Here is a 13,315-nt window from a genome sequence, read left to right on the forward strand (position 1 = left end):
TTCTTGGGACCGATTGGCTAGTGGAGAGATGGATAAGATATGATCTGCACAGAGTAATATGTGTGCTGGAGAAGGATGAAGCAGGAGCGGGGGCTGTGACTTTAAGCCAGATGACCAGCACCGGCTTCCCTCCCGCAAGGGGGTGAGGGATAATGGCAGGTAGATGTGGAGAGGATGAGTTCCTCAGGTGGAGTGCATAGCAGTCATGAGGTCCTGAAGGGGGCCTGGCCTGATCTAGGAATAGCAGGAAGGCCTGGGTGGGTGGAACAGAGTGAGGGAAGGGAGGGAGAAGTAGTAGATGAGCTCAGAGTCCTTGTTGTTGGCAGCGGGAGTGAATGTCACATGACATAAAAACGAGTGGGAGGGTTTTCAGGGATGTGGTGTGACATATACTTTACAAGGGCCAATTGAGGGCCGCCTGGGTGGCTCAGCTGGTTAAGCATCTGACTTTATTTTGGCTCAGGTCATGATCTCAAGGTCCTGGGATTGAGCTCTGCCTCGGGCACCCTGCTCAGTGGGGAGTCTGCTTCTCCCTCTCCCTCTCTCTCTGCCCTTCCCTCTGCTTGTGCTCTCTCTCTCTCTCAGATAAATAAATAAATCTTAAAAAAATAGTAATAAAAGGGCCAATTGAGGGGCACCTGGGTGGCTCAGTTGGTTGAGTGTTTGGCTCTTGGTTTTGCCTCGGATCGTGATCTCAGGGTCATGGAATCGAGCCCCGTGTTGGGCTCTGCACTTGACATGGAGTCTGCTTGTCCTTCTTCCTCTGCTCCTACCCATGTTCTCTCTCTCTCTCAAATAAATAAATAAACAAAATCTTAAAAAAAAAAATACGGGCCAATTGATAGTGATCATTTGATTTTTTGCCATGTGCAGAGCCTATCATGTGGAGCAGGAGAAAGGCCTAAAATCATAAGGTCACAGAATATGTGGTGTTCTAGATCCTGCTACTCAACATGTGGTCCGTAGGCCAGCAGCATGGGCATCCCCTGGTTAGAAATAGAGAGTCTCAGGCCCCGTCTCGGACTTACTGAGTCAGCCCCTGCTTCCGATGGGGCCTGCAGGCGATCTGTGGACACATCCGAGTGTGAGAAGCACCAGTCTGGAGCTGTCTGTGGCTTTGGGCATCAGAAGGCTGGGAATCTGCTCGAAGCATGCCCACGGAGACCCCGGACGATTAGGGCAGACACATCACTACGGTCAGCCTGAGCTCCTCCCTCTGTGGTAGGAGGACATGAGAGGGACACTGACATTTCCCTGCTCCAGGCCCGCTCCCCACTCCTCTGCTTTTCCAGGTGCTTTTCCCCTTCTTCATCGGACCACCCTGTCCGGGGTTGTGTGGGGCGGGAGGCTCACCAGGAGGCTGGCGCTCTGGCTTTTGTGGAATTTCTAGGATGGTTTTCACTGAGCTCAGAGGGTCTGCTTTCAGCAGAGGGTCACAAATGTCCCAAGTCTGTGCCACAATGGGGAGTGTCGTGCCTCCTCTGCACACACGGGCCACCGCCCACCGCCCACCCTCTTCAGCAGGCCCACGGGCACGGGGGCTAAGCCGTAGACCAAGTTGCCATCATCTTCTGCCAGGTCTCTTCTGGGTCCAGCAGCTCCAGGTGCAGGAAGGCTGGTCGCCTTTGAGGGTACGTGGAGGTGTCACTTCTCATGGGGAACAGCGGTTTTGCATTCCGCTGGCCTGTCCGTCCTCTGTGGCCTGGGTACCAAGCCTGGAGTCTCAGCAATCTAATTTTGGCTCAGCTATTATTAACTTCTGAGGAGCTTGGGGCGCATCCCTTCCCATGCCTGGGTATCAGGCTGCTTATTGATAAAATGGGGTTCCAATCATTGCTACTTCACAGGCAGGTTATTGAGGCTTCATTATATAAATGCTTTTGAAAGCTGTTCTTAAATGTGTGATTTCTAGGCTTCAGTCACTAGGTATAGTAGGAAAGTTTTTTTTATTTTAATGAGTGTGAAATCCTCTCTCTACTTCTGTTCATTTAATGACTACAGCGTTGATGAGCAGATAATGGCAAATGCCTATTAATGTTACTCACGGATTAGTGTGGGTTAAGAAACAAACTAGACATTGACCTTTCTTGGCCGTTTCTGAATTAGTCACACACTTCCCATTATTTGTGTATGTCAGCAGTATGACCTAAATAAAGTTAGGGTTGATCTCTCTCAGAATATGTTTTGGGTTTCTCCTTACAATAAAGTTAAAGGCAAGCTGATGTATGGCTCACAATCAAATAGAAAGACCTTCCCAGCATAGTACTTGCTCGACTGGGGAGTTATTATTGAACATTGGGTTTCTGGATGTGGTCAAATTCTCAGGTTTCTCAAGTGTTTCCTGGCCCGCTAAGGGCTGTCGTAGAAAGCAGTCTGCATCTGTCCCTGCCATTTTCCATTGGTGGGGCAACTCGATCACTCCAGTGGCCCTGCGTCTTACCTTACCCCCTTGGAATTCCAGACCAGCCCAATGCTTGCTGAGGTTGGGTGTGTGCAGATCTTTACCACTGTGTTGTGAGATGACCTTCTGGGCTCCCCTCACTGATGACTTAAATCAGTTGCTGTCCCTGCTGCATAAAGCAGGTGGGTTCAGGGACGTTGTTTCGTGAGCTGTGTAATCTTAGGCAAGCAAGCAAACAACGCAACATTCACAGCAACCACCAAACTCCCTGGGTCACGCTGGGTCTCTGATCAAGCTTAGGCTGCAGAGATAAAATCAGACCATCACAGCTTAGCCTGGCATAATGGAGCTAATTCCCGGATAGTGCATGTTTTCCAGACCTTCACTCTTCTGCCTTAGATTCTGTTTCACTGCCCAGGATGGAGATCATCCTTGCCTTCTAGGATACATGAAGGCCTGTTGAAGAAGGAAGTGCTTCATGACAAATTCATGTCTGGTTTGGAAGCTCCTGGGGTGAGTGGGGATTGGATCTAAGAGCTCAGGGTGCCAGGTCTCTTGATGGGCTCATTGGGATTGGGGAAATGGTAACTGTTGTTCCTGTGGGCCATGATGGCTGCTTGAGGGAGTTCCGTCTGGTATATTGTAAGGTGTCATCTTACAAAAAGTTCATACCAAGAAGAGCATCTCTCCCAAGCAATATGAAGCCACTCCTCAGAGATTTCCCACAGACCTGGGACTTTGAATTGGGTGGGGAGTGGGGAGCAAGGTGGAGACATGGGTGGCTGGACCAAGTTGTCATGGACATTCCAATACTGCCCTCACACGGAACTGTGGCTCTTTGCCCTGCTCTCTCATGTCCTTGGGAAAGAGCACCAGTCTTCATCAACTGGGCCGTATTGAAGGACCAGTCCATTGCCAGGATCTGTCCTGGCAATAAACGCTATCATTTTTGTTCTCCCAGCTTCTCACCAAGTTGGTAAAAGATGGCTCACTTCTGTCACAAGTCATGCCATCTATTTCCCATCTCCACGTGCACAGGACTGGGAGCGTTCAGTGTTTGGACCACTCCGGGGCATTGCAGACATCCTGCAAACACATGCGATGGATTCTTGACATGTGGCTTGGAAAGTAAGGGAGTATAACGCCATAGATTTTAGTCTCCTGCATGTTCGTGTCTCGCAAGTGCACGGGAGTGGATTAGCAGTGCACATGACCACTTGTATACTGGTATACTCCCTGGTATACCAGTATTCCCTGGTATACTCCCTGATGGCGTGACCCAGTTAGAGACTTGGCCCCGGGGACAGGAGGAGCAAGGCTGTTTGGGTACTACCAGGGAACCTTCCCAGCTGGGGCTGGGGGCTCCTGCTATTCTAGTCAAGGTTGCAAACAAGGGTCAGAGCCAGGGGGAGGGTCCCTGCTATTGCTTTAATCCCTCTCTGGCCATGTAGATAAATAGAATGGAGAAAATCCAGTGGGCCTGATACTAGAGCCTGTTCCATCCATGGTGTCGCCTGTGTCTTTGGGAAGCAGCCATTGTAAGTGGTCTTCCAGGTTTTCATCCAGTTGTTAACCAAACTTGAAAATTTTCCAAACTCCTTAATGTGTTAATATGCCCAGCGAGGCAAGAATCATTACTGTACCCTCCGCAGTGACCAAGCAGACCTTCAGAGTGGTCGTGACCTAGTGAAAATCACATGCTTGTAACTAGCCAGGCTGGGAGAGAAGCCCAGCCCCTGACTCCGTCTGTCCTACTATTGTCTCTCAGATGGTGAAGTGGCTCAATCTATAAAACGTGTGGTTGCTATGAATTACTGTTGTTGGTAAGGAGAATTGGAAACATTCGCATTTCTAGATTACCTTTCAAATATTCAAATTCATGCACCAGTAGCATATGGCTAGAACTTTTATTTTTTCACTCAGATGTCTTCCAATGTGCTTCATTGAATTCCAAATCCACATCAGGTTTGAATTTTGAAAATGCCAACTGTATACTAACTGAATGTGAGAAATGAAGAAAACTTTCATAAATGTTTTTTTTTTAAATAAATGGTGATTTATTTTTCTGCATTCAGATAAACCAGCTGTATGGATTTTTTTCCCATTTTGTTTCATTTGCATCTTGATAGTATTGAGGGAACAATATTGCTGATGTATTCTTAGCTAATTTTCTACAAGACAGATCCACAATGGCACATATCAAACATCCAAGGAAACTGGCCCATGGCACTCTTTCCCATCCCCATCCCTTCTGCTGGCCAGGAACGTGGACTTAGCTTTGGGTGGATGGAGAAGCCTTGGTTGTCCTTAGACAGCTGTGTCTGTCTGTCTTCTTGGTCTGTCCAAAATTTTGGTCCAGTAATTATCTGATTCTGTTTTCTTCCCATTTGGAGTTGAGTTTCATTTGCAGGAGCCGTTCATGTTTGTGTCACTGACCAGATAAGAGATTCTCACGCACTTTAGAACAAATAAAGGGGGGCTTTTTTCTGCTATCTTTTCCTCAGTTGCAGAGAAAATTAGTCTGAATGTGTGTATTTTGCATGACCTCAGTCAGAGGCACCTTCACTGAAAAGAGATTAGCGTGGAAGTCAGAAAACCGCCCGACAGACAGAATCCAGGGATGGGGTTCTGTTGTTTTTTTTTTTTCTTTTAAAGATTTTATTTATTTATTTGAGGGAGAGAGAGAGAGAAAGAGAGAGGGAATGAGTGTGGGGAGGGGCAGAGGGAGAGGGAGAAGCAGGCTCTCCACTGAGCAGAGGGCCCAATGGGGGGCTCCATCCCAGGACCCCAAGATCATGACCTGAGCCGAAGACAGACGCTTAACCAACTGAGCCCCCCAGGTGCCCCAGGGATGGGGTTCTAATAGCTTCATAAGCTTTGAGATGCCCACTTGTGTAAACTTCCCCCAACCCTACCGTCAAACATATTAAAATGTACCACAAAGTGTGATTTATGCATTGCACATCTTCAAATCTAAGTCAACATTTACCGTAAAGCAAAACCTTATTTTATGTACCACTAAGACAAAAATGCTGCCTAATATAATTAGATGCACTAATTTCAGAGAGTTCAAATGTAGAAAAATGTCCATTTTAGAATTGGTGAAATATAATTTAGTTATGAGTTGAGCTGCAGTTGGGTTGTTGAGATAATGCTAAATTTTATAATTTTGTAGATGTAGATTTATTTCTAACATATAAAAATCTAAAACACCCATGTATCGCATCACCCAACTTTGACAGATCTGAACATTTTACCACATTTGCTTTAAATATTAAAAAAATAAATAAAACATTGGGGCTCCTGGGTGGCTCAGTCGATTAAGCGTCTGACTCTTGGTTTCAGTTCAGGTCACAATCTCAGGGGCATGAGATTGAGCCCTGTGTCGGGCTCCATGCTCAGCGCGGAGTCTGCTTGAGAGTCTCTCTCCCTCTCCCCCCCCCCCCCCCCCCCCCCCCCCCTCCCCCTGCTCACACACGCACTCTCTCTCTCTCTCTCTCTCTCTCTCAAATAAATAAGTAAATGAGAAAGTAAGTAAATAAATAAATAAAATCTTGGGGCACTGTACTCCCTCTCAAATAAATAAATAAAATATTTTAAAAGATAAATACAATCTTTTAAAAAGTAAATTAAAAAAATGAAACATTGACAATACTGTTGCAGACCCCTGTGTACCTCATGCTCCCATCTCGGGACTCCTCTCTCCCTTGTGACATATGATCCCTATCTTGATTTGGTGCTTATCATTCCCATGAATGTTTATAAACATGTTTGTATCCACAAATACATTTAGCATTTTTAAAACACAGCTTGGGATGCCTGGGTGGCTCAGTCAGTTAAGTGTCTGCCTTCTGCTCAGGTCGTGATCCCAGGGTCCTGAGATCGAGTCCTGCATTGGGCTCCTTGCTCAGCGGGGAGCCTGCTTCTCCCTCTGCCTGCCACTTCCCTGCTTGTGCTCTCTTTCTCTGATAAATAAACACAAATCTTAAAAAAAAAAAAATAGCTAGTTGTCTACTAGTATCCATTTCCTTTCAATAATAGAATCCCAGACCTTTAGCTGAATACTGTCACTGGCTAAGTGACTAAGTTCTGGCTGATAGATGAACATGGCAGGGACCGGAATAACATCTGGGTTTTGCCTTTAAAACAAAGGAACAAGCCCTTCATGTTCTGTTTCCTGCTTGCTTCTGACTAGGACGGGACAAGGTGGTAGTGAGCTGCCCATCCATATGTGGGAAACACACCAGGAGATAACAGAGCTACAAAATAGAAAAATCCTTGGTCCCTGCCTTCACGATCCTGCTCCCTAACTGCATCCCACCCTCCCTGGTCCCACCATCAGATTGTCTACCATCTTAGGCTTGTATAAACAAACGTCTTTTTATTTAAGTCGTTGGTGTGATTTGATCTCTATTAAAACAAATCCAAAAATGTTCCAATAGAAGTGGTTTACATTCTGATTATGTACATTACTGGTAACTTACTGTATTAAAAACTTCATTTTGGGCACCTGGGTAGCTCAGTCGGTTAAGTGTCTGTCTGCCTTCGGCTCAGGTCATGATCCCAGAGTCCTGGGATCAAGCCCCGCATCGGGCTCCCTGCTTAGCGGGGAGTCTGCTTCTCCCTCTCGCTCTGCCCCTCCCCCTGCGTGTGCTCTCTGTCTCTCAAATAAATAACTAAATCTTTTTTTAAAAAGTTTAAAAACTTCATTTTTCTTAAGTAGGGAGGATTAGGGTAAAGCACATGTAATTCATTGCATCCTTAGATTAAAAAAGGAAAACAATATATTTTAGAGCTTCCCCAGTGGCTACCTATGTATTAGTGTCCAGTCCTGGCGTGGACTTAACCCTGTTGAGGGCACATGAGTTCAGTTCAGTGATTATCCTCCGTATAGAGAAGAGCAAGTTCGTACACACTGAGGATGGCTAGCTGTTCTGTCCCCCACTGGACACATTTAAAGCAAACGTCACAATGATAACTTCAGAATGAAAGGGAAAAGTTTCCATTCCTGGGAGGATTTTCTTCCCAAAACTTGACTGAGCATCTACGTGAGCGTCATAAAATGGAAGGCTTCCTGGTCATTTTCTCCAGGAGCTGGCCCCCATCACTCCCCACCACCCGCGCGACAAATAGAACAGTCTGGCTGGAGTTCTTGCAAATCAGTGCCAGGGTACCTTGCTGATTGGAATGCTTGCTTTCTGCAGAATGGTTAAGTGGCTTAGGGGATCCACCCAGAGGAGCAATGTCTGTTTCAGAGCCACAGGTAGATATTAGGGGGGCACAGGGACCAATTCCTTCCTGTGCCACTTTGCAGCCCTGATTATGCCTGATGGGTGCACACCCGCTAGCTCATCCCTGATCTCTCAGGTCAATGTGAACGGTGGCCTTTAAGGCAAGTCTGGTCTTTGGTTTCCCTCTCAAAGAGCCCTTGCAACAGAGTGCTGCAAGGCAGCTGGCTTCTCCTTTTGAATGGTGGTGGTCCTATCATTGCCGGTCATACTGGATACACCTTGACCTTGGGCCTTTTGACCCCTAGCATTAAGAACTGGGTTGTCAGGTGAGTGATTCTCAGACTTCTGCAGTCCATGCGTGGATTTGATGCAAAAGATCATGGGTGTCTCTTATGCCCTTGTGCCAACTGCTTCCAAACACACGTCAGAGTTGCCCGGAGTGAGCGGGAAGGTGAGCCCTGCTCTGAGTGAGATTCGGGCCATAAGTTAAATTCACGGTGGAAAAAGCAAAGCCAAATGATACAAAATTCCTTCCTTCCACAGAGGCTGGAAACTCAGCTGCATGGAGCCTGGTGCAATAAGGAAAAAAGGCCAAGGTAGCGTGCAAAAAAGTCCGTTTGTGCGTTCTGCCTGATTGAACCGCACATTTCCTTGGATGGGTTTTGCATTCTAAAAAAATAAAATAAAATTTAGAAGTAAAAATTCCCCTAAAACAAGTTCTCATATCGATTTGCCTAATAATCAGTTCACCAGAAATTCAATTACATTTTGAGTGTTTTGCATTCATCGCTAGTATCTCAAAAAATTATTTAATTTAAAAATGAAAAAATTAAGTGTAAATTAAAATTTAAAAGCAAGCTGGGTGGGGCGCCTGGGTGGCTCAGTCGTTAAGTGTCTGCCTTCCACTCAGGTCATGATCTCAGGGTCCTGGGATCGAGCCCCGCATCGGGCTCCCTGCTTCACGGGAAGCCTGCTTCTCGCTCTCCCACTCCCCCTGCTTGTGTTCCCTCTTTCGCTGTGTCTCTCTCTGTCAAATAAATAAATCTTTAAAAAATAAATAAATAAATAAATAAAAATAAAAACAAGCTGGGTGTGCCCCCAAGAAGGCTCGATTTATAAACCTCATCATGCCAAAGAGATGGCCAAAGGAAGGGACATTCCCATGTCAAAGCACTCAAAAAGGTTTCAAATTATAGGCAAATTGCTCATTAGGTGACTGGCTTTAGGCTAATTGACCTGGAGTCATTGGCATCCAAAAGTTGACACTTTTGTGCTCAGGGACAGTCTCTCAGGCCTGTATTCATCTTATTTCAGACAAAATTCTAATCAGCTCCCTTATTTGGTTTCCCAGCCCCTGGCATATTAGATGTGAATCAAACAGGGAGAGAATGGCGAGAGCCAGGCCACTCTGCATGGTGAGAAGGCCAGCTGATACCCTGACAGCCAGGAGCAGCGAACAGAGGCCAAAGAGAATTAAAATGTAAATATAGGGATTAGCAAATCACAGGAGTGTGGGGCCCTTTCCTGTGCGGGTGACCTCCCCCTCCCCCGCCTGCCCCGGGGAATCTTTGGCTTCTGAGAGCACCTGTGTATCATCATGTGTGTGATGCCAGTCACATCACGACACATATTTGTAACAGGCTAAGTCACATGCTATGTACTTTGCCCAATTCACTGTTTTGTCATACAGTCCAATTTAGAAATGTTTTCATCTAAAGGAACCGAATCGCATCCTTGAATAGGAGCATCCACTGGAAGGTACCTAGTTTCCCCCTGCCCTCTATAAGAGGACTCCCCAGAACACTGCCCATAGGATGCCTTCTGCTTCATGGACACCCCCCTGGTCAAACTAGAACAATTCAGTGGTCTGGAAAATTTTCACTTCTAGGAAGTCCTCTTTCCCCAAAATATGTAGCATGTTAATTCTTGATATCCAGGTAACAAGGGTAGGAATTTGTGATTAGCCCAAATCAGGATGAAATCCACCTTCAGTTATCTGGTGGCCCTAAGTCTGGAACAGCTTACTTCCTTAGGGTGGTGGATTAGTCTAGAGAAGGAGAACCAATTGTTTGTTTCTGTCTATCTGTCTGTCTTTCTATTTGTAAGTGTTGTTACTCCAGTTACTTTAAGTCCTTTACAACCAACTGCATTTGCGAGCGCACCCAGAGACAGTGTGGCATGGGGAGAGACCATTAGATTGGGTAATAGAAGATGGGATTCTGCCACTTTGATGTGACCTTGGGCCAGTCACTGACTTTGGGAACCTCCACGCTCTCTAACGAGAGATGAGGTTGGTGACACTTGCCCAACTAATTCATAGTATAATCTCGTCATAGTCAAATGGGATGAGCTATGTGAAAATGCTTGTCAATTCCCAACAAATGTCGATTTGGAAGTGCAAAGTAAATGTAAGCAACACCTGTTTTCTTGCTGTGGCCCTGCTCCTTAAGTTTGTAAGTGCTGCTCATGATAAGTTACAAGGTAATCTCTAGCTGCCCTGCTGATACTCAAAGGCTAGGCTTTATACTGACCCTCACATCATCTTGAGATGCTTTTAAAAAGTGACATCTCTTTCACTACTAAGGTGTATATATCTGTTTTCGGTTTTGCTTTATCTTAGGGATGAGTTGATTATTATTATCATAGTATGTAGCCAAGGATGATTCAATTTGGGAAAATGATAGGAAAATTTTGCTTCTCTTTTGTAGGGTGATTTTGCCATAATCCCCACAAATAAATTAGTGGTTTCTTTAAAACATGCCAGTTCAGAGTCACGGATCTGCACTTTTAAAGCCTACAATTGATTGTTTAGTGCGAAAATTGTATTCAAGTGAAGCACATCAGCATGCAAATCTAAAGTGTGGCCATTTTCATCTAGATTGAATATTATTAACTAGCCCAAGGGATAGGATGTAATTAAGATTTTGAACAGCTTACTTTTGTCTGCTGCCATGAGTAACCTCAACGTTTAAAGTGGCATCCTGGTTTGAATAATGGGAAGGTGGTCCAATGTGCCAATATCTATACATTTTACCTCTTAGGTATAATAGAATATTTGACTTCTCGCCACTGGTCCAAACATTTGTTGAGGGCAGCGATTTGAATTTGCAGCAAATAAGAGAATGTTCAGATTCCAGGAAAATCGCATTTCTTTCTGAATGATGGCAGATTTCCATCTTGTTAGTCATTCACTCATTCTAATACCTTCTTCCATGGGCTTAGGAACAAAGACCAAGCAGGGACAGATGAAGCCCTTGTTGAGGGTTTATGCTTTTGCCTAATTAAAGCTATTGGATTTACAGCCTGCTAACGCAGCTCTAGTTAGAAGGAGGAACAACTCTTAGCTTGGATCCACTTCAGAAACTTTGCAAGACCTCCCTCTGCCTTTCACGGGACTGCTAAGGCACATTTCTGGTAGCATCTTTATTCTGGTGCCATTCCATGATAACTTCTTCTTGGGTGAGACAAGATGTTCACCTTTTTTTGTCCTACCCACACCGTTTTGAAAGAAAGAAACAAAGTTGTCTATTTCTCCCAGGAGAAGTTAGTGAGAGGATCCATTGCATCGCTGTACTGCCTTAAGCAGCTACCCAGCAGGCTAGGCTGGCACACAGCTCATTTCAGCCATCCGTATTTTCAGGTGTACCATATGTATTTAGTACATCATTTGATAATACTAAAAAATATTAAAGCAGTGTGAGACGGAAGGAGAAAGAAGATGAATGTTAGCATTCCCCTGGGGTTCATGGGTGAAGGAATTAACACAGCGTGGCACTCTACCCTAGCTGTGTTTGTTTCCATGGCAACAGCTACGTACATGTTTCAGACTATCTACAGTGACACAGTTGCAGAAATAGTAGCTTGCAGGTTTCTGATATCGCATCAGTGGACAGGCAGCTCGCACTATATTAAGTAAGTGTAAAAGAATTTAAAATATAGCTCTGATTCAGATGCATATTAGCTCTGCCGAGCCATGTGTCGGGGGTTTCGACGTTCCCCTGCCTCACGACGGCAGAATCTGGGCAAAGTTGAAAGTTGCAAGATTCCAGTCAAACAATTGTCCTTGCTTGGGTAAATATCAAATGAAACAAATGTGAGTGAGTTACAAAGGTAAGAAAATGGCCTTGGCAGATGACATATTTAAGAAGGATATTGTCAGTGAAGCTAATTTTTTGAAGGGGGTAGTGATGGGTAAGGAATGAAAGCTTTGGTTGAAAATAGCTGAGTCTTAAAGCAAATCTAATGTGCAACAGAATCTTTTAACTGCTGCTGAGTTTATGGCAACTAAGGTCTTTGAATGTATCGTTGTAGAAATTGCTTTTATATAAAAATGATCAGGTGAGGAGCAGAGAGGTTGATTAGGTGTGCAGTTAAAGGGAATTTGGGGCTCTATTGTCTTTGCTGAATGCTTATGTAAATATCTCTCTTCTCACGGGGATGACCCTGGTTTGTCTTTGACATTTGCTGCTACTTTTTGGTATCATTTGCTGGTCTCTGTGTTTATATCCTGCTGCCACATTGTAGCCTGATAAGACTTGAGTGTTGGTTAGAGAGCAACCCAGTAAAGATGATAGACTTTTTAAGTGTGTGACTTTGCAATCAGATCGTATGGTAATTTAGGAGAAGTGTTCAAATATGTATTTATTTACGTGTTAGACCCCGGCTTTTGAATAGCAGCCTAGGTATTAGGTTAATGATTTCAATGTGCACGTTATGATTGCAGGAGCTTTCAAGTATGTTGTAGTTCAATTTATACTGAGTTTTTAATGTCAAAATATTTTTATTTATGCCCATTATTCAGTTTAAGCTACATTTACCTTATAGTTTTATTATTCATGTATCAGTGAAGAGAATGTAAAATGGCATGGTAATTTAAGCTAATCTATTCATTTGAGGAGGATTCATTTTCTGACCATAGGTGGACTTTTACAAAAAGTGGCATGAGATATGCAACTCTTTGAGTGTGTATGAGACTGTGTTTTATGTGCACAGGAAACTATCTTAGGCGCCTACCGCATGTTGCTCTTCACAGCAATTATTTGATTAGATGTTAAGAGAACACCTATTGGAGGGGGGAGGGGGTCGTGCACTCTGGAGCTTCCAGAACACCTGGGTATGCGGAGGGCTGCGACAGATTTTGAATTATAAATCAGGGACTCGAACCCTGGAATATTCAACACCCCAGTGGATAGACACGACTTGCCTTTCTAAATAAGGTGATCCAGAATGAAACTAATGTTGAAGCCTCCCATTTATTGCCTGTCTGTCGTCTGAACCACCCAGGGATGGGTAGGGACAGTTTGGGTTTTCTATGGGGAATTAGCGTTTTGGTGGCTCATGCCCAAGGCAGCTCCTTTCTCAGAGGATGAGCCCCTCCTCCTGATGCCACACTCATTTCTGTTCTCGTCGTGAGACACTGGCCCATTTTCGGGGCTGACGGGAGGGCAGGTTTGCAGAGCCCCTCCCCGTGCCCTGTGAATGGCGGTGGGCAGCTTCTCTCGGTGACAGCCGCAGAAAGCCTCCTGTACCTGCGCCCCTCCTCCCCGCCCCCAGGCAGAGGAACCAGACACCGCTGGTATGAATGTTTACATGATTTTCTGCTCTTACACTTGAGGGGCCCTGGTAACTTTGGGTTTATTACCCTTGGGCTCTGAAACCAGAAATCAAAAACTTGTCAATGCAC

General features: G+C 45.0%; 1 protein-coding gene across 4 annotated transcripts in view; it reads left to right on the top strand.

Annotated features, from left to right (window-relative positions):
• FOXN3 (forkhead box N3) overlaps positions 1–13,315 on the top strand; it is a 395,708-nt gene that overhangs the window by 93,599 nt on the left and 288,794 nt on the right. The window contains exon 1 of one of the 4 annotated variants that reach the window (XM_034992923.1): positions 8,198–8,228. The exons of the other annotated variants lie outside the window; for them this stretch is intronic. The gene's annotated coding sequence lies outside the window, so the exon portion shown is untranslated. Of the gene's footprint in view, positions 1–8,197; positions 8,229–13,315 lie in introns of those variants that run through there. 4 annotated transcript variants of the gene reach the window in all.

The sequence above is a fragment of the Mirounga leonina genome, unplaced genomic scaffold, assembly GCF_011800145.1.
Source record: "Mirounga leonina isolate KUSES-001 unplaced genomic scaffold, KU_Mleo_1.0 Mir_82, whole genome shotgun sequence".
NCBI lineage: Eukaryota > Metazoa > Chordata > Mammalia > Carnivora > Phocidae > Mirounga > Mirounga leonina.